The sequence below is a fragment of the Silene latifolia genome, chromosome 2, assembly GCF_048544455.1.
Source record: "Silene latifolia isolate original U9 population chromosome 2, ASM4854445v1, whole genome shotgun sequence".
NCBI lineage: Eukaryota > Viridiplantae > Streptophyta > Magnoliopsida > Caryophyllales > Caryophyllaceae > Silene > Silene latifolia.
Genome location: NC_133527.1, coordinates 45,572,021 through 45,596,439, shown reverse-complemented (window position 1 = coordinate 45,596,439; position 24,419 = coordinate 45,572,021). Strand labels below are relative to the sequence as shown.

Below are 24,419 nucleotides of genomic sequence, written 5' to 3'. Positions count from 1 at the left end.
CAAGTAGATACCAAGGAGCGTGTTTGAAAAAGATACGTCGATTGGCATTCTGTCAAGGAGCGTGTTGAAGAAGCTTTGTAACTGTTTGTCGATTGACATTCCATGGCTGCATGCTTGACATGTGTCTCGTTGCTGATTGGTTGACGCTTCATGGGCTTTGCCCTGATTGGTCGGATTGAGTGGGCTTTGCCCTATAAATGGGAGAGTTAGCCCCTGAATTTTGGCCTTCCAAATTTATTTTCTCAAAAAATTTCTTCTTTCTAGCCCTCTTTGACGAAACTTCTCTCTAGCTTTCAGAATCGTTACTCCGGCGTAGCACTTTTTCTTTAAGGTAAACAAACAAATTTTCAACTTTTAATTGTTAAGTTTTTTGTTGTGAACATGTCTTCTGCTGATGCCGGTCCTAGTAACCGTGCGCCGGGGGGTTCCCCGTCGCGTCTTGATGAGGAGGAGATACTAGACGCCATCCCGATAAGGTCTGGGGGCCCTAGGTCTCCTTCTCCCGAAGTTGATCCAAAAGCTTTGGAGGATTGGGAGGATGATGATGATGTTGATGATGACGGTGATGATGACGGTGATGATGCTGAAAGGGCTCATCCTAATGAGGGGAGGCAGTACATCATGGATCACGGCGACGCCTGTAAGGTCTGCCCTGACCGTGCTTGGACCCATAAGTTCGCCAGTTGTTCCGGCGACACACTTTTCGAGGGCCATTTCTACTTCGGCAGGGGATACAAAATTGTTATCCCTGAGGAGGGTCAGGCGGTCTGTTGCCCTCCTCCTCCGGCTGCATCGGCGTATACATCGGACACACCGGAGTATGGGCTCCGGTTTCCTCTGAATGAACACGTTATGGCCATAACTAAAGCCATGAACGTCGCCGTGGCCCAACTGCACCCGTTGGCCATTAGGACTATAGTCGGCTTTGTGTGGCTCTGCCTTTTCAAGGGGGAGGTCCCGACGGTGAACTTATTCCGCCGGATTCATTGTCTTCGGCCGTCGGCCCCTGGTTGCGTTGGGTGGTACAGCGTGCAGACGGAGCCGGGTTACGTCTCCGTTGATAAGCTTTCTTCCTGCAAGGACTGGAAAGATCGGTGGGTGTACGTTGAGGTTCCGGAGGATTACCCACTGCCCCGGTCCTTCCAGCACCAAGTCAATTTGCGGTGCGAGACTAAGGCGGAGCATGACAAATGGGTCTCCCGGAGTAAGCTTAAGATGGACGCCAGCAAGGTCCTTCTTAATGCGGATGAGAAGCGGGCGATGAGGCTGTTTGAGGCGGAGAAGAATGGGATGCCGAAGGGATGGATTCCCCCGACGCAGATCATTCTCCAGGATGAGCTGCTCTGCCACGTCGGCCTCATACCGGCCCTTGAACGGGGTGAGTGGGGTCGGTGTGAGCCCCATCTCTGCTTTTAATGTTTCTGTTATTTGAACTTTGATTTATTTCTTTCACTTGACTGTTGCTTTGTTTCCTCTGCAGATCATTTTGGCCCGGACCTGTCTGAGGATATCCTTAGGAGAATGGGGCTTGCCAAGGACAAGTCAGTTGTTGATATGCATCCTAAGGCCCTGGCTCGTGATCGCAGAACGCCGCCGAATGATCTCATGGATCAGCAGCTGAAGGGCTTAAATGTGGCGGCGGCCCAGGCAAAGGTTGCTGGTAACATGCCGCGCCGAACGCGGAAAACAAAGTCTTCGGCGGCGACGGCGTCGACATCAGTTCCACCTCCCATCCCTTCAGTCCAGAAAGAGACGGTGGAGGTCGTTGATATTACTGCCGAGGAGGTGGTCACCTTAGCAGTGGAAACCCCTCTCTTCCGTAAGAGGAAAGAGCCTACATCGCCGCCGATGCTTCGCTGCCATCTCGCGGCGAAGAAATACGACCTCCGACCAAGAAGGCCAAGCATGGTACGGATCTATCCCGTGGGCTCGACTTAGCCGGTTCATTAGGCGTTCCTGATGACAGGCTCTCTGATATGTCCATGTATGTTGACACGGATGCTTTAATTGAATTTTTTGTAGATCAACCGTCGTCGTCTACCGGGCACGCTTTTGAACGGCGTCTTTGAGAAGAAAATCTGCGCAGGCAAGTGGTCAAGATGCCACCGTTGTCACCTCCTTCCCGAAGCCTACCCCCTCCAGTTAAGTCGGAGGGCCTAAGTTTGGCCAGGTTCTTTGTCGAAGTGGGCCGATACGGCGTGCTCTTATTGTGGAGCAAGAGAAGGCCATTCTTGAAGCCGCCCCACGCTCGAGCGGCTCGAGCTCGAACTCGACGCTGCGAACAAGGAAGCCGAGAGGGCCAAGGCCGAGGTCAAGAGGCGTCCGTCTTGAGAGAAAACTCGGGAGCACGCTGAACAGCGATCCTCGCCGAGAGAGCCAAGGCCGAGGTCATGCGGCGGCTGAAGCCGCTAAGGCGGGAGGGGCGTGACCACCTTCGAGAAAGTCGCCGACTTTAATGCTAAGCGAGGGAAGAATGGAGGTCCGGTTTCGAGCCCGGGGAAGGTGGTTCGGAATAAGGATGCTATCATCGCCCAAAGGGAGGAGGACATTGAGATGCTCCAACGCGAGATTCTTCCTAACATGTGCGCCCAATACCGGGACCTGGCCGAGGAAGCCGCCATGGAAGTGATTGGGGAGCTCTTTCCTCTTGATGGCTCCTTTCCGTGGCCAAAATTTGACGAGATGCTTGATGACAAGCTTGAAGCTAAGGAGAAGGCCGCGGAGGAGAAGGCCAAAGAGGAGGCCAGGGTGAAGAAGGAGGAAGAGGAGGCCGCGGAGAAGGCGGCCCTTGCTGAGAAGGCTAAAGCGGCCAAGGAGGAAGCTGAGAGGATGAAGGCAGCTGAGGCTGCTGAGGCTGAGGCTGCCAAGAAAGCTGAGGCTGCCAAGACAGCTTCTGGGTCGCCCACCAAGGACGATGCTGCTAACGTTGCTGATGGCAAGCAGCAACAGGCATAGGGAGACGGGCGGTCATCACCAGGCTCACCCGGCGTCTCGGATAGCTTCAGCTGTTCGGGGGCCAATTATTAAGCCTTTCCTCCCTGCCATCTTTCGGCGCTTCAACTGATATGTCTGTAACCTTTTACTTTTATTTTCCTTGTATTTTGTAAAACTTTGGTAGGTTGTGTTTTGGCTTATCCCTATGGGGACGGCCGTCGCCTGTATTCTCCTCACTTGTAATCATTTTTAATAGAACTTGTTATCTTTTTGGGCCCTCGGCTTTGGCCGGGGCTTTGATCACAATCATTCACTTGTCTTCTTGCGTTATTAATTGAGCGCTTTTTCGTTTTTACCTTCGGCCTGGCCGAGGCAGTTAGAATGCATATCTCAACTGTGTTTAACGTCTTTTTCTTTAAACATGTTAGCATGTTGGTCGCTTCCTCTTTCACTCTCGGTCTGGCCGAGGCGTCCGATTTGCGTTTCCAACCGCCGTTGTAAACATGTTAGCGTATCGACCGTTGTGTCCCCTGCCAGGCCTTCTGTTGGCCGAGGCGGCTAGAGGTTACGGCTCGACAGCGTTCGTATCTGTAGACATATTGATCGCTTCCTCTGCCAGGCCTTCGGTTGGCCGAGGCGGCTAGAATTGCGTCTCAACTGTACTTATACGCTCCTAAGGCATGTTGGTCGCTTTCGTGAGTATCAACTGCGCTGGTAGTGACTGCCGCGGCGTCTACTTCTTGGGGTGACTGCCCGGCTTAGGCCGTGGCGTCTACCTCGATATGACTATGGGGGGGAATATACACTTTGATGGAAAACTTGGATGATCCTTTATTAGGCATAAACACGCGCCGGGGTGCCAACAATTGTTTTTGACACCTCCGCCGCTATACAAAGTATTTCCTGAGGTTGTCAGTGTTCTAATGGCTCATCAAAGGCACACCCTCCATGTCTGTCAGCCGGTATGTACCCGGCCTCATTTCTTCAACCACTTTGTAGGGACCCTCCCAGTTAGCCGTCAATTTACCATGAATGTTTCCTTTGTTGGTGGCGGCCGACTTTCTTAGGACTAGATCTCCTACTTTTAAGTCTCTTTTGTGGACTCTTCGGTTGTAGGCTCTTCTCATTCGGTTTTGATATACTGCTAAGTTGAGGCGTGCTGTATCTCGGCTTTCTTCGACCAGGTCTAGGGAGGTTCTTAAACCTTCCTCATTTTCAACCGGGTTAAAGGTGGCTGTTCTGAATGTCGGCACCGTTGCTTCAATTGGAAGGACTGCCTCGGACCCGTAAACTAAGTGGAATGGACTGTACCCCGTTGCTTCTTTCTCCGTGGTTCGCAGGGACCACAGGACGCCGGGTAGTTCATCGGCCCATCTTCCCTTTAGGTCTTCAACTGTCTTCTTCAAACCGTTGAGGATTGTTTTATTGGCTGCCTCCGCCTGTCCGTTGCTCTGTGGGTGGCAGACGGAGGAGTATGCAAATTTGATACCAAGTTCTTCCAACCAGTTCATTATTGTGTCACTCCAAAACTCTCGGCCGTGGTCAAATACCATGACTTGGGGTAACCCAAAACGAGTTATGACATTTTTCCAGATTACCTTTCTTACGGCTGTTGTCGTCTTCGCTGGTACTGCTACAGCTTCAACCCATTTGGTGAAGTAGTCAACGGCGACAATCAAGTACATTCTTCCTCCGGATGCCGTTGGAAATGGCCCTAGTAGATCCATCCCCCACTGTGCAAAAGGAAGGGGACTAAGTACCGGCTGCAGGTCTCGGGAAGGTGCATGTATCACCGGAGCATGCATTTGACAGTTGTTGCACTTTTTGGTTTTGGCTCTGGAATCCGCAAGCATGGTGGGCCAGAAGTAGCCGACTCGGAGAGCTTTGTGGGCTAGTGTTCTTGCCCCCATGTGATGGCCGCAGATGCCTTCGTGAATTTACAAGATTAGCTCCGCGTCGGCTGGGCCGACACATTTCAAGAGTGGCCTTATCACGGACCTCCTGTACAATTACCCTTCAAACACCAAGTACCTTGCTGCGATCCTCTTTATCTTCTGCGAGAGACTGCGGTCCTCCGGTAATTCATTTGTCAATTTGTATTTCATTATCGGAGTCATCCACGTCGTCTCGGTCTCTATGTTACCCACCATGCCGACGGCCTCAGTAATGCTCTTGGCATTCCTGATGTCCACCAGCACGGTTCGGCTGACATTCCTGATGGTCGAACTGGCAAGTTTTGAGAGAGCGTCGGCTCGGTTGTTCTCAGACCTGGGAATGCATTGTATTTGAAAAGATTTCAACTTTGAAGTGTCAGCTTTTACCCTTTCCAGGTATCTTACCATCCCGTCGTCTCGAGTCTCGTACTCTCCTCTGATTTGATTAGCCACTAAAAGTGAATCTGTTTTCAAAATGATGTGCTCCGCCCCGGCAGCCCTAGCTAGCTCGACTCCGGTTATCACCGCCTCGTATTCGAATTCGTTGTTCGAGGCCGAGAAGGTAAATTTCAAGGCATACTCAAACTCGTCCCCGTTTGGGTTGATGATAAGGATGCCGGCTCCTGAGCTGTTCGCCGTGGAGGACCCGTTGGTGTATACTTCCCATACCCCGGGGTGTGATTCTTCTTGGTAAGTGCACTCGGCAAGGAAGTCTGCAAGTGCCTGCCCCTTTATCGAGGGCCTCGGCTTGTATTGAATGCCGAAGCCGGATAGCTCTACTGCCCATTTGATGAGCCTGCCGGATTGCTCAAATTTTTCCAATGCTTTCTCCAATGGTTGGTCGGTTAAGACCGTCACAGGATGTGCGTCGAAGTAGGGTTTCAGTTTTCTTGCGGCGACGACGACAGCAAAGGCTGCTTTTTCAATCAGCGGGTAATTTCTCTCGGTGGGCAACAACGTATGGCTGATAAAGTAGATTGGGTGTTGCTGTTTGTCTTCTTCCCTGATGATCACGGCACTGACCGTGGCCGAGGTAACTGCTATGTACAGATATAGCGTCTCCCCCATCATCGGCCGACGGGGTTGGGAGAGTCGAAGATGAGCTTTCGATTGCTTGAAAGCCGTGCTCTGCTCCTCCCCCACCAAGTCCTTATTCCCCTTCAACACTTTGAAGAATGGGGTGCTCTTGTCGGCGGACCGAGAGATGAAACGGGCTAGAGCCGCCATCCTCCCGGTCGAATCATAACCTCTTTTCGATTCCTCGGCTCCGGCAGTCCAAGATTGCTTGGACTTTGTCCGGATTGGCATCAATTCCCCCAGCGCCGACAAGTACGCCGAGGAACTTACCTGCCCGGACACCGAAGTTGCATTTCATTGGGTTGAGCTTCATCTTGTATTTCCTTAGTGAACAAAATGTCTCGTGTAAATCGGCTAAGTGCTCGCTGTCAGACTTGCTTTTTACAATAGCATCGTCGACGTAAGCCTCAATGTTTCGCCCTTTTTGATTTTGGAACACTTTGTCCACCAGTCTTGTGTAAGTTGCGCCGGCGTTCTTCAAACCAAACGGCATCATTTTATACATGTATGTGCCATTAGCAGTGATGAATGCGCATTTAGGCATGTCTTCCTCGGCCATGAATATCTGATGATACCCTGAGAAGGCGTCCAGCAGGCTCAGCATAGTGTAGCCCGCCGTCGCGTCGATTAAACTATCTATTCGAGGCAAGGGATAACAATATTTGGGGCATGCTTTATTAAGATTGGTAAAATCTACACACATCCTCCACGCCCCCGATGACTTCCTCACCATTACAACATTAGCTAACCACTCAGGATAAGTACAAGGCATGATAAAGCATGCCGCTAGTAATTTATCTACTTCGGCCTTAATGGCCTCATCCTTCTCGGCTGAGGAGTTTCTCATCTTCTGCTTGACAGGGCGAGCGGTGGAGAGCACGTTCAGTTTGTGAACAATTACCTCCCGGCTCACGCCTGGCATCTCGGCCGCTGAGTAGGCGAAGACGTCTTTGTTCTTCCTCAGCAGGTCTAGGAGAGCGGCCTTGAATTTCGGCTCCAGGTTGACACCGATAGTTACGGTGCGCCCTGGGTCAATTTCCACCTCTTCAGTCTCGGCTCCCTCGACCATGCCGACAGTTGCATCCATGTGGTCGCCCTCCTGTTGTAAGGATGGGCTCTTCCCCTTCTCGGACTTCTTTGCCACTTTGAGGGATTGCATGTTGCACCCTCTGGCAGATATATGGATGTTGACCACCTCGTCCTTCTCGTCCTTTGAGACGAGCTTATGCGCTTCCTCCCGGTCCGAGACATACATCGGTGTCAGGGCCCGGATGGACATCACCGCGTCGGCCTCGGTCAGAGTGACTCGGCCTATTAGAACGTTGTAGGCGGACGAGCCGTCAATGACCACGAACTCAGACAGGACGTTCTTAGCCGCATTCCCCTCGCCGAACATCACTGGCAGTCTGATTGACCCCAGGGGTACCAGGCCGGCCCCGGAAAAAGCAGTACAATGGATTGGTGCGGGGGCTCAAGTCTTTAACCTTCGACCGAGGTTGAGGAAGCACTCCCCGAACATGATGTTCGTGTAGGCGCCCGTGTCAATCGTGGCACCTCTTGACCAGGTGGTTGGCTATGTCCAAGTGGACTACAAGTGGGTCGCTGTGAGGGGCGATGACTCCCTCGTAGTCCTTCTTTCCAATTGTCATGTCGGGGATGTTGGAAGCGAGGATCGCTGTTTTGGGCACAAATTTGATGGCCTGATACAGCTCGTTCAGGTGCCGTTTGTGCCCATGAGCGGACCCACCGTTCTCGTTGCCCCCGATGACAACATGGATCACTCCTATCCGTTCAAAGACGGATTTCTTGTTTGAGCCGCCGGCATCAGTCTTTTGGCCTTTGGCAACATATTTGCCGAGGCTCCCCTTCCGGATCAGCTCTTCAATGGCATTCTTCAGATGCCGGCAATTGTCAGTTAGGTGACCGGTGTGGCCGTGGTACTCACGATCGGCTCGTGTCACCGTCCCCCCTCGGCACGGGAGGCCTTTCCCACTCCTGACCCTCGTTCTTGCTCAGGGCGAAGACCTCGGCGGCAGATACAACCAGGGGGGTGTGATCATTGTACCGCTTTTGGTAGTACGGTCCCGAACTCCCCCCGGCGCCCGCCGAGTTCTGTTTCCTGGCGGGCCCGTCAGACCGTGACCTATTATTGTCACGGCGTCTACCATCCGGGTTGTCCTCCCGGCGGCTCTTACTCTCTGAGTGCCCGGCCTCGCTGGGGCCTACCCAGGTTTTGTGGTAGTCCTCCACCTCTATGGCTTGGTCGGCCATCTTCCTGGCGGAGTCTAGGTTTAGGCCGCCGCACTTGATGAGCTCATTTTTTAAGTCTCCTCTCGGGAGGCCTTTCATCAGCGCGAAGGCCGCCGGTTCATTGCTTCACTCACGAATCTGCTGAACCTTGGCGTCGAACCTCTTCACATAACTCCGGAGAGACTCGCCTCCCTCCTGTCTGATAGTCAGGAGGTCCGATGTCTCGATGGCCCTCCTTTTATTGCAAGAATACTGGGCTAAAAATGTGTCCCTTAGGTCGGCATAACAGTATACCGACCCATCGGGTAGCCCCTTGTACCAACTTTGTGCCATCCCATGCAGTGTCGTTGGGAAGACTCGGCACCAAACCTCATCAGGTTGCTCCCAAACCGACATGTAAGACTCGAAAGCCTCGGCGTGGTCGGTTGGGTCGCCTTCTCCTTTGTATGATATGGGTGGCAACTTTAGCTTAGTCGGCACCGGGGTCTCTAAGACATAGGGGTTGAGGGGCTGTCTGACCACGTGTCGAACGATACGCGGCGATCGGCTTCTCGCATCCCTAGTTCGGCTCCTCTCCCCGTGGCGGGAAGGGCTTCTTCTCCGACTCTGGTGAGTCGGGCTTCTTCTCCGACTCTGGTGAGTCGGACTTCTTTCACTCCTCTGGGGCATGCCTCGTCGGTGCTGCGGCGACGCCGTCCTCCCGCGAGTGCGGGAAGGACTCAGGTCTACCACTAGCACTCTGGGCTCCCCCGGCGTCTTGACAGGGCCAGCTTCTTCCAGTGCTCCGTTCAAGTCTCTGGGAGTCACATTCTGGGCCCTGGTCTCCTGGACGGGCGCCGCCGCTCTTGTCGGAGTGACAGTGTGAGCCGGCATGCTACCTATTAGGTCCAAGAGTAGTTTCAGTTTAGCTGCGTCAACCACATGTCCCATGATGGTGACTTGGTCGTGACGGCGGCGTATCGGTATTATTGGCATCCCGTACTCCGGTTGAGTTACTCGGCCGGTGGGGGTTGCACAACTCACTGTGGACGGTATCATCTTGGCGAGAATCGGTTTCGTCGGTCACGAATACTTCTTGTTGTTTCGACATCTTCTTAGCTTTTTGGGTGGGTTTTTGTTTTGTGTTTTTTTTTGTTTGGGAATGAATGTGACTAGCTTTTAGTATCTTTCCCCACAGACGGCGCCAATTGTTCCGGGTGTAATTCCAGAGCAGTTACTTGTTACCACCCGTGCTTGTAGAATGACGTCTTTGATTGAATCCTCCTTTCGGTCTCCTGAAACAATGAACAAACGAGGGCTCGGCTTTGTGCAGACCGAGCGAACTCACTCCGACGCTCAAGTCGATGAAACTTAAAAGGATTAAGTTATGTGTTACTTGGCGAAGTATGTATTGTAGAGAGATAAGGAAGATATTACCAGATTATGAGGTGTTTAAGTTATTTTTTCGGATCCTTTCCTCAATGAGGGTTGAGGAGTATTTATAGACTTTCACCTTTTGTCACGTAGTGGCCAAGTGGCTAGCAGGTGGAAAGACTGATCTACCCTCGGCCGAGGGACCCATGGCAGGCCGGCGGGCCCTGTTGACTCGCCGCCGAGGGGTCTTGGATATGAGTTCGCGGATATGTGCCCCAGCTGGCTGGTTGTCCCAGCCGAGACCTAAGAGACAGGCCGACGGGCTGCGTCGGTTAGACTGTCTAAGTCGTTGACTTGCTGTGGATATCTTTGACCTTGCTCAATATGTTGACTCGGTCAGCGGGTGCAGAATATGCCCCATCAGATTTAATAGTTTATAATTTTATATTATTTATACTTTAATTAAAATAGTATAGTTTACTGTTTAGTGAAAATTATATAATTTAATGAAAAGATTAATTTTAATGAAAATAACTATATAAGGAAATACATTATAATTATTAATTTTCTTATTTAGTGAACAAACTTAAATTATCAATAACTTTCTTATTTAAAAAGATGCTTTTTTAGAGGGAAAATTTTTGAGTCCACCTACTCCGTATTATTTTAGTAGATAGGGGATTAATGCAATTATTCGTCTAACAACCAACTTATACCATGATTATTCGCATAACTCACGTCTCTTAAACCCGTACTAAATGTGGCATATCAATACTCTAAACTCTATAGAGAGGGATAAAATTTGTTGAAATTTTGGCAACTTCTTGACCTCTCTATTTTTATAATTACACAAATTCTTATTATAGACGGGAGATATCCGTCTATAATTATAAACGGGTCAATATCGATCCACTTTAAGCATATTTGACCCGTCTTTCATTTTAAACGGATATATCCGTTTACAGTGAGACTAATTGTTATAATTAAGGGCGATAAAGAAGGTTAGATAATTGGATGAAAAAATATACACGTTGTCTAGTACTTCATGTATAAATAGACTGATTAATTGTGAGGTTTTCACTTGTCGATCTCTTAATATATAGTGGCTGTACTACAGATGTCTTGTTTACTCTTAAAACTAAAGTTACCTTTATTTTCCAAGTACCTTTTATCGAGACAAGGGATCTTCTATCTCAAACTAGGATTGCATATTGTTAGAAATTGGACTATAGTTTGGCAATGGTTATATACTAGTCCCTCCATATTTCTATGTTCTTTCCATTTCATTATAATATTACTTACATATAATGAAGAAATGAAAAAAACATTAAAATATAGAGAGAATAATATACTTATATTACTGGTTTGGGATTTATGAGAAGTACTTAGAAATAAAATTGATGTTCTTTGCTGAAAAGCTTCGTAGTTATCTGTTTAAAGAAGTAGAGATGCCCTAGTGAGCTATTGCTATTTGCCACAGCTGTATTTGATGCCATGTTGTTTCGTTGATCGAAAATTTCACATTTTTTTCAAAGAGTAAATTCTCAATTAAGATGGGTATATTCATCTTAAGTTTTATAACACCTTTAATATAATATTGTGATGCATAAGGATCATATGTTGGCCCAACATATATCTAAACTTTTCTATCATTGAATACGCGCACATTGCAACTTCGACGTCACCGCCGTATAGAACGATGCTTGTCAGCCCCTGATACTATTGGTATGTGTATGTAAATACTGCCTAAATAGATAGCTCAAAGGATGAAAGGCTTAGACCCTGTTCTTTCTGGCTTATTTTCAGCACACTTTAGTTCAACTCATCACTATTCAGTCCAGTTCAACTCAACTCTATTCAGTTCAGTTCAGTTCATCTCCACTAAATTCTGTCCATTTCAATTTTGTCCATCTTAAACTTAGTAGTAGTAGTAGTAGTAGTAGTAGTAGTAGTTGTTGTTGTTGTTATTATTACGGTTTTTCTAACCTATGCTAACTAGACATAGGATAAGAAACCCAAAAAGTAAAGAATTAAATGTTGTTTTTATGGGAAATTGTAATATTCTATTACTTTTCACTTTTCTTTATAAGAAATGCATTTATTTCTTTCCTATTTTGGTTTTTTATCCTATGCTTAGTAGGCATAGGTTAGAAAAACACATTATATATATAATAGTGATATCTTATTAGTTGTTCATTTTTATCATCATTGCATTTTGCTTTGAAAAAATAAAAAGTTGAAACTGAAAATTAATTAAAAGAATTGAGTAGCATGTTGAAATGTATTATAGTAAATACTATTTTTTTATACCGCAAAGTTAATGATTTCAATTTATAAAATTTCTCAATTTTTTGTCTCGAAATTAATTAAAGGGTTTATAATTTTGTTTTATGCATAGTATGAGTCAAGTCATTCTCATATAATAGAATAGTAAAATACTTAGTAAATCATAGTTTGATACAATTTTTTATTAAAATTGTTTAATTAAAATATTATAGATTAGAGTTCACTCAAAAAATATAATTGATGAAAAAATTAATTTTAATGAAAAGATAATAAGTTAACGAAATAAATTATTATAATTATTAGTTACCTTACATAGTTAATATATACATAATTAGAAAGATACTTTTTGGAGGGAAAATTTGTGAGGATGCATATTCATTTAGTAGGTGGGGAAATTATAAGCGGTGATACTCATGACATGCGTTCACATCCCCCCGACATTATATTAGCCCTTGTGACTCCCTTTACTCCAAAAAACAATAATAAAATATTTAAGAATATATTTTGTCTTGTATTAAAATTAAACATGTGTCTTATAGTTAAAATATTACTTCATTTTCCTTAATTAGACTCTATTCTTTTCAGCTGAAAGGAACTGAACCGAAAGTAAGAGTTAATTTGTGAAGAGATGAGCATAATTAAAATGAACTGAATTAAAGGAATTTTTGTCAAACACAATCTTTAAAAAACTTTTTTTTTCCAAACACCACCTTTAAAAAAAAGTTTGTAAAACACAACCTTCAATAATAATTTTTCCGTCAAACACAACATTTTGACAGGAGTTTCACTACAAAAATTTTGGTTTGGGACGACTATAAAGTGGCAACTGAACAGACCCGCCGTAAATCGGCGACTGAAGTATTTCATCGGGCGACTGATATTGGTCGCCAAATTGGCGACGACACAAATCCGTTCTATAATTGATATTGGCGACTCAAAATAAGGTCGCCAATTTGGCTACTGAAATCAGTCGTTAATTTGGCTACGGAAACCAGTCGCCAAATTGGCTACGACATAAAAATAAGGCCGGGCGACCGAAATCAGTCGTCAATTTGGCGACCAAAAATATTTCAATCGCCATTTTGGCCGATATAAACAAAGAAAGGGATCCCACCTCCCTCACATCTCACCTCCCTCACATAATCACATTCTCATTTTTCCATTTTTCCTTATCTTTTCCCACCAAAACTCTCTCATCTTCTCTCATTCAACCAAATCCCTTATTTTCCCTCATCTTTTCCCAAACCAACAAAAATTCCAAGATATCTCAACTTCATCAAAATCTCACCCTCCTTCATCTAATGAAAGGTATTGATCTATTTACCTTATAATTTTAGTTTTTCAGATTTTAATTTCAAAGTATTTGGGTTTTAAATTATTAACATGCATGTGAATTTCTATTTAGATTTTGACTTGAAAACGATTTTACTTCAAAAATAAGTTTAAAAAAACGAATTAGTTAAATTATTATTGTGATGTAAAATGTAATTGGAAATTTATTTATAGTTGTGGGTTTTTATTCAGGGGAATAGAAGAGGAGAAGTAGAGGAAGACGGATTGAGCAATAGAAGACCAACTACAATAGACTATGAGCAGATCTCTGATCGTCAAGAAATATGTTTATGTAAATTTAGTATTTAGTTTCAAATAAGAAAATATTGTGATGTAAATTTAGTATTTAGTTTCAAATAATAAAATATTGTGATGTAAATTTAGTATTTAGATTCATTATATTAATATGTATGAGTTTATTAATATAATAAATGTTTCGATTTTAGCATCATTCTTTTAATGCAAGAATATTGGGATATTTTCCTGCAAAATAACGCGATTTATTTTTTATTTTTTTGTTGCCAATTTGACGACTGAAATCAGTCGCTAGTTTTGCTATCAAAACCATCGCTAAAATCAAACCTTCTCGAAATCGATCATAATTTGGCTATCAAAACCGATCGCCAATTTTGGTGACTAAGATCAGTCGCCCGAATCTAAAAAGGCGACTAGGCGTTGCGATACAGACCTGACTACTGATTTCAGTGGCCAATTTCATTTTGGCGACTGAAATCAGTCGCCCATTTCAGTTGCAATGAGGTGACTTTCAGTTGATTTTTGAGATAGCAAACAAGGTCGATTTGAGGTGTTCTTAGACTCATTGAAAAGGTGAGAGTACAAGCTTTCCACGGGTTATCAACATGGTGGTGATAGGTGTAACACCCCCATACTCCAAGTGCCTTACCAGGACCACTCAGGTATGAAGATATTACCATCTCGGTTGCCCGAGGCATGATATTTATAAGACAATAAAGAAACAATTTAAATAATATAACTTTAGTGAAAAGTACAACTGAAACCAAATCCCAAAATACGGGTACAAGTTCTTAAAACCAACTGTCTACTAAAATACTGAAATGTCATAAAACTAAAAGACTACAAAATGGAAGACTTCTATCGTCGACGGTGGCACCTCCCACTATCCCATTACTCAACTCAAACTCGCTCAATTCTCGCTCACCATCCCCGAATGGATCACCGCAGGTTTACAAAACAACAGCCGGGGTCAGTACTAATCACACAACTCAATATATATCAACAATAAGATAAACAGACAGCTTAACCGTCACACACACATACATCCACACCAATCCCAACAATCTCAATCATCGATCGTCCCACCGGACCCGATCCTGCCCGATGGGGACCGCAATGTTCCCACCTAAGCCCCGCTCCTCATAATGAGCGATAACCCCGTCCATTAATGTGCACATCCCCTTCCGTGGCGGGTTCCACGAAGGGCGAAACTAGGGCGTGAAGCCACTCCCGCAAGTGACTCCACTCAGCCGATAACGCATCTCGAGAACCAGAGAACAATCAATCACAATCACAATCACAGCCGTCACAATACAATTACTATATCAAATAATCAATCTCAACACATCAACAATCATCCCATTATGGGACTAATACGAGTAGAAATCCTACCCGGAAAGCACAACTATCGACGGTCTCTACAAATGTACATGAAAAAAGCTTCTTCTACGAAACCTCCTCCTATCACACAACATACAAATGCTACCAAATCACAAACTACTCAAAAACCCCCAAATCCCTAGATTAGGGTTTAACCAACTTAAAGGAAAGACAACAAAAAGGGTACATAGATCTTACCCTCGACGCAAGGATCTCAACGGTATATCAAACGATGAAAACCGACCTTCCCAACTCCGGGAATTGCTAACAATGCGATTAAGATGATGAACGTACTTGCTTTCTCTCTTTGACAGTAAATTAGGTTTTGCAAAAGTGTTTAGAATGATGACGGAAAAAGTTATATATCTTAATCGCATAATTAACAAAACCCGAGAAAACTCCCCGTAAAACCGGCTACTCGATCGAGTATCTAAGGTACTCGATCGAGTATCCTAGCTACTCGATCGAGTACCCAACAGGTCAGAAACTATTTTAAAACGCAACTTACCCTTACTCGACAGAGTAAGGACTACTCGATAGAGTACCCAAAGACTCATAAATACGGAGTATTACAGTCTTCCCTCCTTAAAAAGAACTTCGTCTCCGAAGTTCAAACCACTACTAAACAAAGGTACTCCCACAACACTCCCGACTCAACAACCAAAACAAAATTCAACATAAAACATGTTACTAACCCAACTCATCCCGACAAACATACCGACACAACATACAAAAAGGGTATAAAACTCTTAAAAACTGTTCGCGATCATCTCCTACCCCCCTAAAAGAAACAAGGTTACGTCCCCGTAACCACACATACCTGATTAAAAAGAAAAGGGTAACGCTCTTTCATAGCTTCCTCTGGCTCCCATGTAGCTTCCTCAGTCTCGTGGTTAGACCAAAGGATCTTAAGCAAAAATGTTTCACCACTCCTAGTCTTCCTAACCTTTCGGTCAAGAATCTGCTTAGGCACCTCAAGATATGATAAGGACTCATCTAGCTCTAAGCTCTCTGCCTCTAACACATGTGACGGGTCACTCACAAAGAATGGAGAAATTATCATGGTGAAGGGTGGTCATAATACTTCTTATGGTGGCAGAATTGAGAATATCAGCTGGTAAAGCCAGACGATATGCAACTTCCCCAACTCGCTCTAAGATCTCATAAGGCCCAATGAACTTCTGACTTAGCTTGCCTTTCTTCCCAAATCTCATAACCCCACGCATAGGAGACACTTTCAAAAGAACCTTATCCCCAACTTGAAACTCTATGTCCCGGCGATGTAGATCTGCATAACTCTTTTGCCTATCCTGAGCTGCTCTCATCCGTTCCCTGATCATCTTAATCTGTTCCACCATCTCATGCACCATTTCTGGTCCTAAAACCACTGCCTCAACACTATCGTCCCAGCAAATCGGACTCCTACATCTCCTCCCATACAAAGCCTCAAACGGTGCCATACCAATACTAGTGTGATAGCTGTTATTGTAAGAAAATTCTATCAAGTCCAGCCTCTGTTCCCAGCTACCACCAAAATCCATCACACAAGCTCGCAACATATCCTCAAGAGTCTTGATTGTTCTCTCAGTTTGTCCATCTGTCGCAGGATGAAATGTTGTACTCATCTTCAAAGTTATTCCCAACGATTCCTGCAACTCTTTCCAAAACCTTGATATAAATCTCGCATCTCTGTCAGACACTATGTCCTTAGGGACTCCATGTAACTTAAGCACGTTCTTTCGATAAGCTATAGCCAATTGTGCTTTAGTTCATATATCTTTCATTGGAACAAAGTGAGCTGACTTGGTCAGTCGATCCACTATTACCCAAATCATGTTGTTACCTTGTTGACTCTTTGGCAAACCCACGATAAAATCCATCGAAATGGATTCCCACTTCCACTCAGGTACCTCTAAAAACTGAATCTTACCTTGTGGTCGTCGTTGTTCCCCTTTTACTCTCTGGCATGTCAAACAATGGGCCACAAACTCTGCTGTTTCTTTCTTCATCCCAGGCCACCAAAACGTGTTCTTTAAATCCTTATATAGCTTGTCACCACCTGGATGTACTGAATATGGTGTACAATGCGCCTCTGTCATAATTGTCTTTTTCAACTCCTCATCATTAGGGACACACCACCTACCATCAAACCTCAAACTACCATCTGTATGAATAGAGAATCGAGACACTGTCCCTTTCTCCACTCTAGCTCTCCACTCCACTATCTTAGGATCCAACGCCTGTTTACCTCGAATGTCATCATAAAACTCAAGCTGTACTGTCATATCACCCATGGCTTCTCCTGTCTGCATCATATGTATCCCAAACCTCACTACCTCATCTCTCAGCCTCATCAAAGATAGAGCTGTACACAGAGAATGTACACTCTTTATACTAAAAGCATCAGCAACTACATTGGCCTTCCCTTCATGGTAGATAATTTCCATGTCATAATCGCCAATCAGCTCCATCCACCTCCTCTGTCTCATGTTCAACTCCTTTTGAGTGAAGATGTACTTGAGACTCTTGTAGTCAGAAAATACCTTAAAGATTGCTCCATAAAGGTAATGTCTCCAAATCTTGAGAGCAAACACCACTGCACCCAGCTCCAGATCATGAGTAGGGTAGTTCTCCTCATAAGGCTTCAATTGCCTAGAAGCATAGACAATCACTTTACCATTCTGCATCAACACACATCCCAACCCATTCTTTGAGGCATCTGTATAAACCTCAAAGTTCTCAATCCCTTCAGGCAATGCTAAGATAGGAGCTGTGGTCAAACGCTCCTTTAATGTTTGGAACGCCGTCTCACAACTCTCATCCCAACGAAACCTGTTCTCTTTCCTTATCAACGCTGTCATAGGTCTAGCTATCTTGGAGAAATCTTTCACGAACCGTCTCGTAGTATCCAAATAAACCCAAGAAACTCCTAATCTCAACAACATTCTTTGGTGCTTCCCACTTTGTCACCGCCTCAATCTTCGCCGGATCCACAGCCACTCCCTCCTTAGAGATCACATGCCCCAGAAAAGCAACTTTCTCTAACCATAACTCACACTTGGACAGCTTAGCATACAACTCATGATCCCTCAAAGTTTGCAACACGATCCTCGGATGCTCCTCATGCTCCTCCTTAGTCTTAGAGTAGACTAAGATGTCATCGATAAATACCACCACAAACTGGTCCAAAAACTGTCTCAAGATTCTGTTCATCAAATCCATAAACACAAATGTAGGTACATTAGATAACCCAAACGGCATCACCACATACTCATAATGGCCATACCTCGACGTGAAAGTCGTCTTTGGTATGTCCACCTCTCTAATCTTCACCTGATGGTACCCCGACCTCAAATCAATCTTGGAAAAGACCGATGCACCACTCAACTGAGCAAACAGGTCATCTATCCTTAGCAAAGGATACTTGTTCTTCACCGTCACTCGGTTCACTCCCCCGTAATCTATGTACAACCTCAAACTCCCATCTTTCTTCTTTACGAAAAGAACTGGTGCTCCCCACGGCGATACACTTGGTCTAATGTATCCCTTCTCTATCAGATCATCTAACTGTTTCCTGAGCTCCTCCATCTCCTTAGGACCCATCCGGTACGGTGCCTTAGAGATTGGCCCCGTCCCCGGTTTCAACTCAACGGTGAAATCTATCTCACTCTTCGGTGGCAACCCCTAATCTCCTCCGGAAAAACATCTCGCAAACTCTCCCACCACTCGGTATCGATCAACTGTCGGACTCTCTATCCGGTCATCTCTCACATGGCACAAGATCAAAGGACATCCCTTCCTCGGATAAGACTTCAAGGTGACAATTGAATCAACTTAACTTTGGGTTTGACTAGAAACCCACGATAAGACACACTAACACCCTTAGGACCTCTTAAAGACACTTTCTTTTGATGACAGTCTATCTTAGCTTTATACTTTCCTAACCAATCCATCCCGACTATCATCTCAAAACCGTCAAAAGGAAACTCTAGCAAGTCTACAGGTAGATCAACTTGCCCAACTATCATAGATACATCTCTAAACAACCTCCCACATGATACAGACTCACCCGAAGGTATAAAAACTTGCTCACTAACAGACTCATACACCCTCAAACCCAACCGTTTAACATGACTTGAAGATACAAACGACTGAGAAGCCCCCGAATCAAACAAAACAAAGGTATGAATACCATTAACAAGGAAAGTACCGGTGATAACGTGTGCATCCTCCTCACCGCTTTCTTCTCCATCATGAATAACTTTCCATCGGTCTTCCGTCCACCTCCCTGGACAAGATCTTGGGATGTGGGTCGCTTAGCACCCGACCCTTGATTGTTGTTGTTGTTCGTTGGTGGTCTCGATAAGAATTACCGCCGTTGCGGTTACCTCCACTCGATAGCTTTGACTTCCCGATTTGCCCATGATCCAGCCCGGTCTATTGCTCGCGTAGCTCGCGCGCAGTCTCCGGAAAATTCCCGGTGCACTTGTGCACTCATGCCTCTTGTGGCCTACACCACCACAACTGAAGCAGGTCACTCCCCAACTACCACTACCACCTCCACGGCCATGCCCGAAGGAAGCCCCAGCACTGAACCCTGACCCGGAAGAAAACCCTCTAGACTGATTGTGGTTGCCTTTCTTGTGATTAGATTGACCACCACCCTCGCTCTCAGACTTTCTTTTCTCGCCACCTAACCTCTCCTGAGCCATCTCGACCAACCTCTCAGCTCTCCCAGCCCTCTCATAAGCTTCCTTAACATCAGTAAGGACTCCCACGGGTAACTTATCCATAATCTTAGGGGTCAACCCCCTCTCAAACCTCGGTGCGATTCTCCTCATTCAAACCCATATCCTCAGCATACCTAGACTTCTCATTGAACTGCCTGTAGTACTTGACCACAAACATCTCAGCGGTCATCTTAAAACTGTCAAACTCTTCTCTCAACTTACTCCTCACATGTTCCGGTACGAACTCCTTTCTCACAGCCCTACGAAACTCCTCCTAAGGTATAGCAGGTAAACCTTGGTTCGTATATATCTCCTTAGCACTCACTTTCACCGTATCCCACCACTTGCCAGCAGCCTCCCTCAGATAGAACGCAGCTTGTTCCACCCTCATCTCATCAGGACAGTGAACTAAATCTAATATGTTCTCCATCTCTCTAAGCCAACTATCAAGAAGGTTAGGCTCCCCAACTCCCTTGTACTCGTTCGGGTTAAACCTCGCTATATAGAGGCTGATTTTAGAATGATCAACCTCCTTCTCCTTATCCTTATCCTTATCTTTCCCCACAGTCTTTGAAGCCTCAGTAAGAGCATCCTGATGCTCCAACATCTTAATGATGTCATCCATAGTCATAAGCTCAGCTCTCGCATACAACGCATTCTTCTTGGGCGGCATCTTGAAACTATAAGAGAAAAAGGGGTGGATATAAACATACGCGCCAAAACCTCAAAACAAGAAAACACGCTGCCCAGACCCTACTCGATCGAGTTCCCAAAACTTGATCGAGTAACGGGCTACTCGATCGAGTGCCCTTCATACTCGATCGAGTGCCCCAACATCAGACCCCAAACAGACCTTCTGATCTCTAACATACTCGACCGAGTAGTTAGGCTACTCGATCGAGTGACCCCCTACTCGATCGAGTGCCCCAGGTACTCGATCGAGTGCCCAAAAACACGATTCTGGACTCAAAATCATCAAAAACCCACCCGATCAAGTCAGTCCCACTCGATCGAGTCATGCTAACTCAGAAACGCTACCCGTAAGTTATATCTTATGCTAACACGCTAAAAACTTTATAAAACCAACGTTATAACATAACTAAGCATATAAGGCTACGCATCTTATCATACGATCTACGAAATCATTATATCATGTTATTAAACGCCACATTGTAAAGATCCATCATGTTCCTCATTCCAACAACAGTTCTACATATATTATCAACCTTTCTTTCACATTCTCAACTTTCTACTTCAAACATCCAACAATTACACACACTCCATCACATTCACACACAAGCTAACCAAACGGCGCATACGACCTTGACATACACCCCCCATGTGACCGGTTCAAAATTGTAGGGCAAGTTCGCGACTTTAGGACGTCTCCCAAGCCTTTGCATTAGCTCCTAAAACCTTTACCCCGGGTTCATTTTAATTGACTCCATATGTTCATTAGGTTCATTGGTTACAGGTTTCAGGATCGTCGCTCTGATACCATTTGTAACACCCCCATACTCCAAGTGCCTTACCAGGACCACTCAGGTATGAAGATATTACCATCTCGGTTGCCCGAGGCATGATATTCATAAGACAATAAAGAAACAACTTAAATAATATAACTTTAGTGAAAAGTACAACTGAAACCAAATCCCAAAATACGGGTACAAGTTCTTAAAACCAACTGTCTACTAAAATACTGAAATGTCATAAAACTAAAAGACTACAAATGGAAGACTTCTATCGTCGACGGTGGCACCTCCCACTATCCCAAGACTCAACTCAAACTCGCTCAATTCTCGCTCACCATCCCCGAATGGATCACCGCAGTTTACAAAACAACAAATGGGTCAAGTACTAATCACACAACTCAATATATATCAACAATAAGATAAACAGACAGCTTAACCATCACACACACATACATCCACACCAATCCCAACAATCTCAATCACTGACTGTCCACTGGACCAGTCCTGCCAGTGGGGGACCGCAGTCGTTCCCACCTAAGCCCCGCTCCTCATAATGAGCGATAACCCTGTCCATTAATGTGCACATCCCCTTCCGTGGCGGGTTCCACGAAGGGCGAAACTAGGGCGTGAAGCCACTCCCGCAAGTGACTCCACTCACCGAGAACGCATCTCGAGAACCGAGAAACAATCAATCACAATCACAATCACAACAGTCACAATACAATTACTATATCAAACAATCAATCTCAACACATCAACAATCATCCCATTATGGGACTAATACTGAGTAGGAAATCCTACCTGGAAAGCACAACTATCAGACGGTCTCTACAGCTGTCTCAAAAAGCTTCTTCTACGAAACCTCCTCCTATCACACAACATACAAATGCTACCAAATCACAAACTACTCAAAAACCCCCAAATCTCTAGATTAGGGTTTAACCAACTTAAAGGAAAGACAACAAAAAGGGTACATAGATCTTACCCTCGACGCAAGGATCTCAACGGTATATCAAACGATGAAAACCGACCTTCCCAACTCCGGGAATTGCTAACAATGCGATTAAGATGATAAACGTACTTGCTTTCTCTCTTTGACAGTAAATTAGGTTTTGCAAAAGTGTTTAGAATGATGACGGAAAAGGTTATATATCTTAATCGCATAATTAACAAAACCCGAGAAAACTCCCCGTAAAACCGACTACTCGATCGAGTATCTAAGGTACTCGATCGAGTATCCTAGCTACTCGATCGAGTACCCAACAAGTCAGAAACTATTTTAAAACGCAACTTACCCTTACTCGACAGAGTAAGGCCTACTCGATAGAGTACCCAAAGACTCATAAATACGGAGTATTACAATAGGTGGCCTTAGGGGGGGGGGGGGGGGTTATTAGTGTGTAAAGTAAGTCCGGTGAGAGAGGGTTTCTCTAAATCTAGGTTCATAGTGGGTGGTGAGGGAGTTTCTTGTGGGTCTTTTAATGGAGTTATGATGCTTTGTTTGGTCTGAAATTTGGTATGTAGGTAGAGGGGAGTGCAAGGTAGGTAGTGGTTGTGTTATTTGTTGTGGTTGTGGTTGTAAGTAGTGGTTCAAGGGGGGTGAATTTGAGGTAAAAACAAAACAGAAGAGAGTCAAAGTAGGACTTTTTCGTGGATCAATTTACTCCCCTCGAACCATCACTTGCAACCAACAACCACCACAAACAACATAACTACGACCTATCTTGCACTCCCGTTTACCTACATACCAAATTTCAGACCAAACAAAACATCATAACCCCATTATAAGACTCACAAGAAACCCCTGGACCACCTGCTGTAAACCCAGATTTAGAGCAACTCTCTCTGACCAGCCTTACTTTGCACTCCAATATACCCCATATAAGTCCACATATCACCACCGTGTTGATAATCTCTGGAAAGGTTGTACTCGTACCTTTCCAACGAGTCTAAGAACACCTCAAACCGACCTCGTTTGCTATCTCAAACATCGACTGAAAGTCACCCCACTGCAAGTGATCAAACTCCGACCAAAATGTCGTGTTTGACAAAAAAATTATTATTAAAGGTTTTGTTTTACAAACTTCTTTTTTAAAGATTGTGTCTGGAAAAAAAAAGTTTTTTAAAGGGTGTGTTTGACCAAAAAAAAACCATGAATTAAACTATATAGAGCTGAACTGAACTAAAATATAATTTAAAAGAACACGACTTTATTCTCATTTACGTTTTCCTCTCATCAAAAAGTTTTGCAATTAAATAAAATAGGTACCATATACTCCGTATGAGATTATAACAAGGACCTGATTTTTTTTCTTTGGTCTAGACGGCCTGAATATTAATGTAGTGCAACCCCAAATCTTATGATTAAACTTAGGATTATTTCATGGGAATAATCCCACCTATGCCCCCCTGCAAATAACACTCCAACCTATCAGTAATTCGAATTAAATCCATCATATTCACTAATCTTCCCGTAACGAACTCACTTAATATCATGACCGGTAACTTTAAGTTACAATCTCTCTCCTCCTTATATAACTATTTTCGACTGATTTCTGCCATTTTTGTACATCTCCTCCATCTTTCTTCAACATTTGTGTTCTACTTTTTGTTCTTTTGATTCGCCTTCTCCCTTATTCTTTTTATTCCGTTTTTTATTTTCAACTCCCCTTTTGATTCTGCTTCTCCCTTATTCTTCTTATGTTAATTGAATTTTAGAAAATCTTAATTAATTCAAATTGGTATGTTAAATTGAATTGTAGCGGAATCACTGTGACCTATTTCAAATGGAGCTGCTTTCGGCACGGCGAAGGCGAGTCATGGTGGTGCTCAGATTCAGTTCAATGACGCTGCTCTTGTGGCTGGTTGATGCGAGCACGGTGCTCAAACTGAGAACAAAGGTGGAGGTGATGTGATGGTTGAAGGTAGCTATAATGATGCTCGGATTTGTCCACGGAGGAGCAGGTGAGTCGAATTGGTGGAGATACCTGATGTTGATGTCGCTGTTGCTGGTGGTGATGGCGCGAATAGAGGTAACACCTGGTTGGTGTGGTGGTGGATTCGGTGATGGTGATGAATGAGTGGATGAATGTCGTGGTGGTGCTTGGTTCACGAATTGATGGGTGAAGGGGCGAGTTTTATGGTGGCTTGAGATGGGTACGAATTGATGGGTGGAGGGGGCGAATTATATGGAGATGTAGCTAATCAATTTCGTAATTCGTACTTCAAGCTACCATGGCTGATGGCTTTTTAGTTAAGAGAGGGAGTGTTTGGTGTGTTTAAAGTGTGTTGAACACACTTCACTTCTATAAAATAACATGGGTGACCTGTTCTTCAGGTTTCCGGTCGCATGAGAGTGTTATGGGGAGATTAGTGAATATGATAGATTTAATTCGAATTACAGATAAGATGGAGTG

General features: G+C 44.8%; 1 long non-coding RNA gene across 2 annotated transcripts; it reads left to right on the top strand.

The window, feature by feature from the left end:
- The first annotated feature begins 12,903 nt into the window (after positions 1–12,903).
- On the top strand, positions 12,904–24,419 carry LOC141629470 (uncharacterized). Of its 2 annotated transcripts, XR_012537292.1 has the most exons (3): positions 12,950–13,142; positions 13,359–13,458; positions 23,766–24,419. It is a non-coding gene; the product is annotated as an uncharacterized LOC141629470 (long non-coding RNA). The 2 variants fall into 2 exon arrangements; XR_012537291.1 differs by lacking the exon at positions 23,766–24,419 and having other exon boundaries at positions 12,904–13,142; positions 13,359–13,611.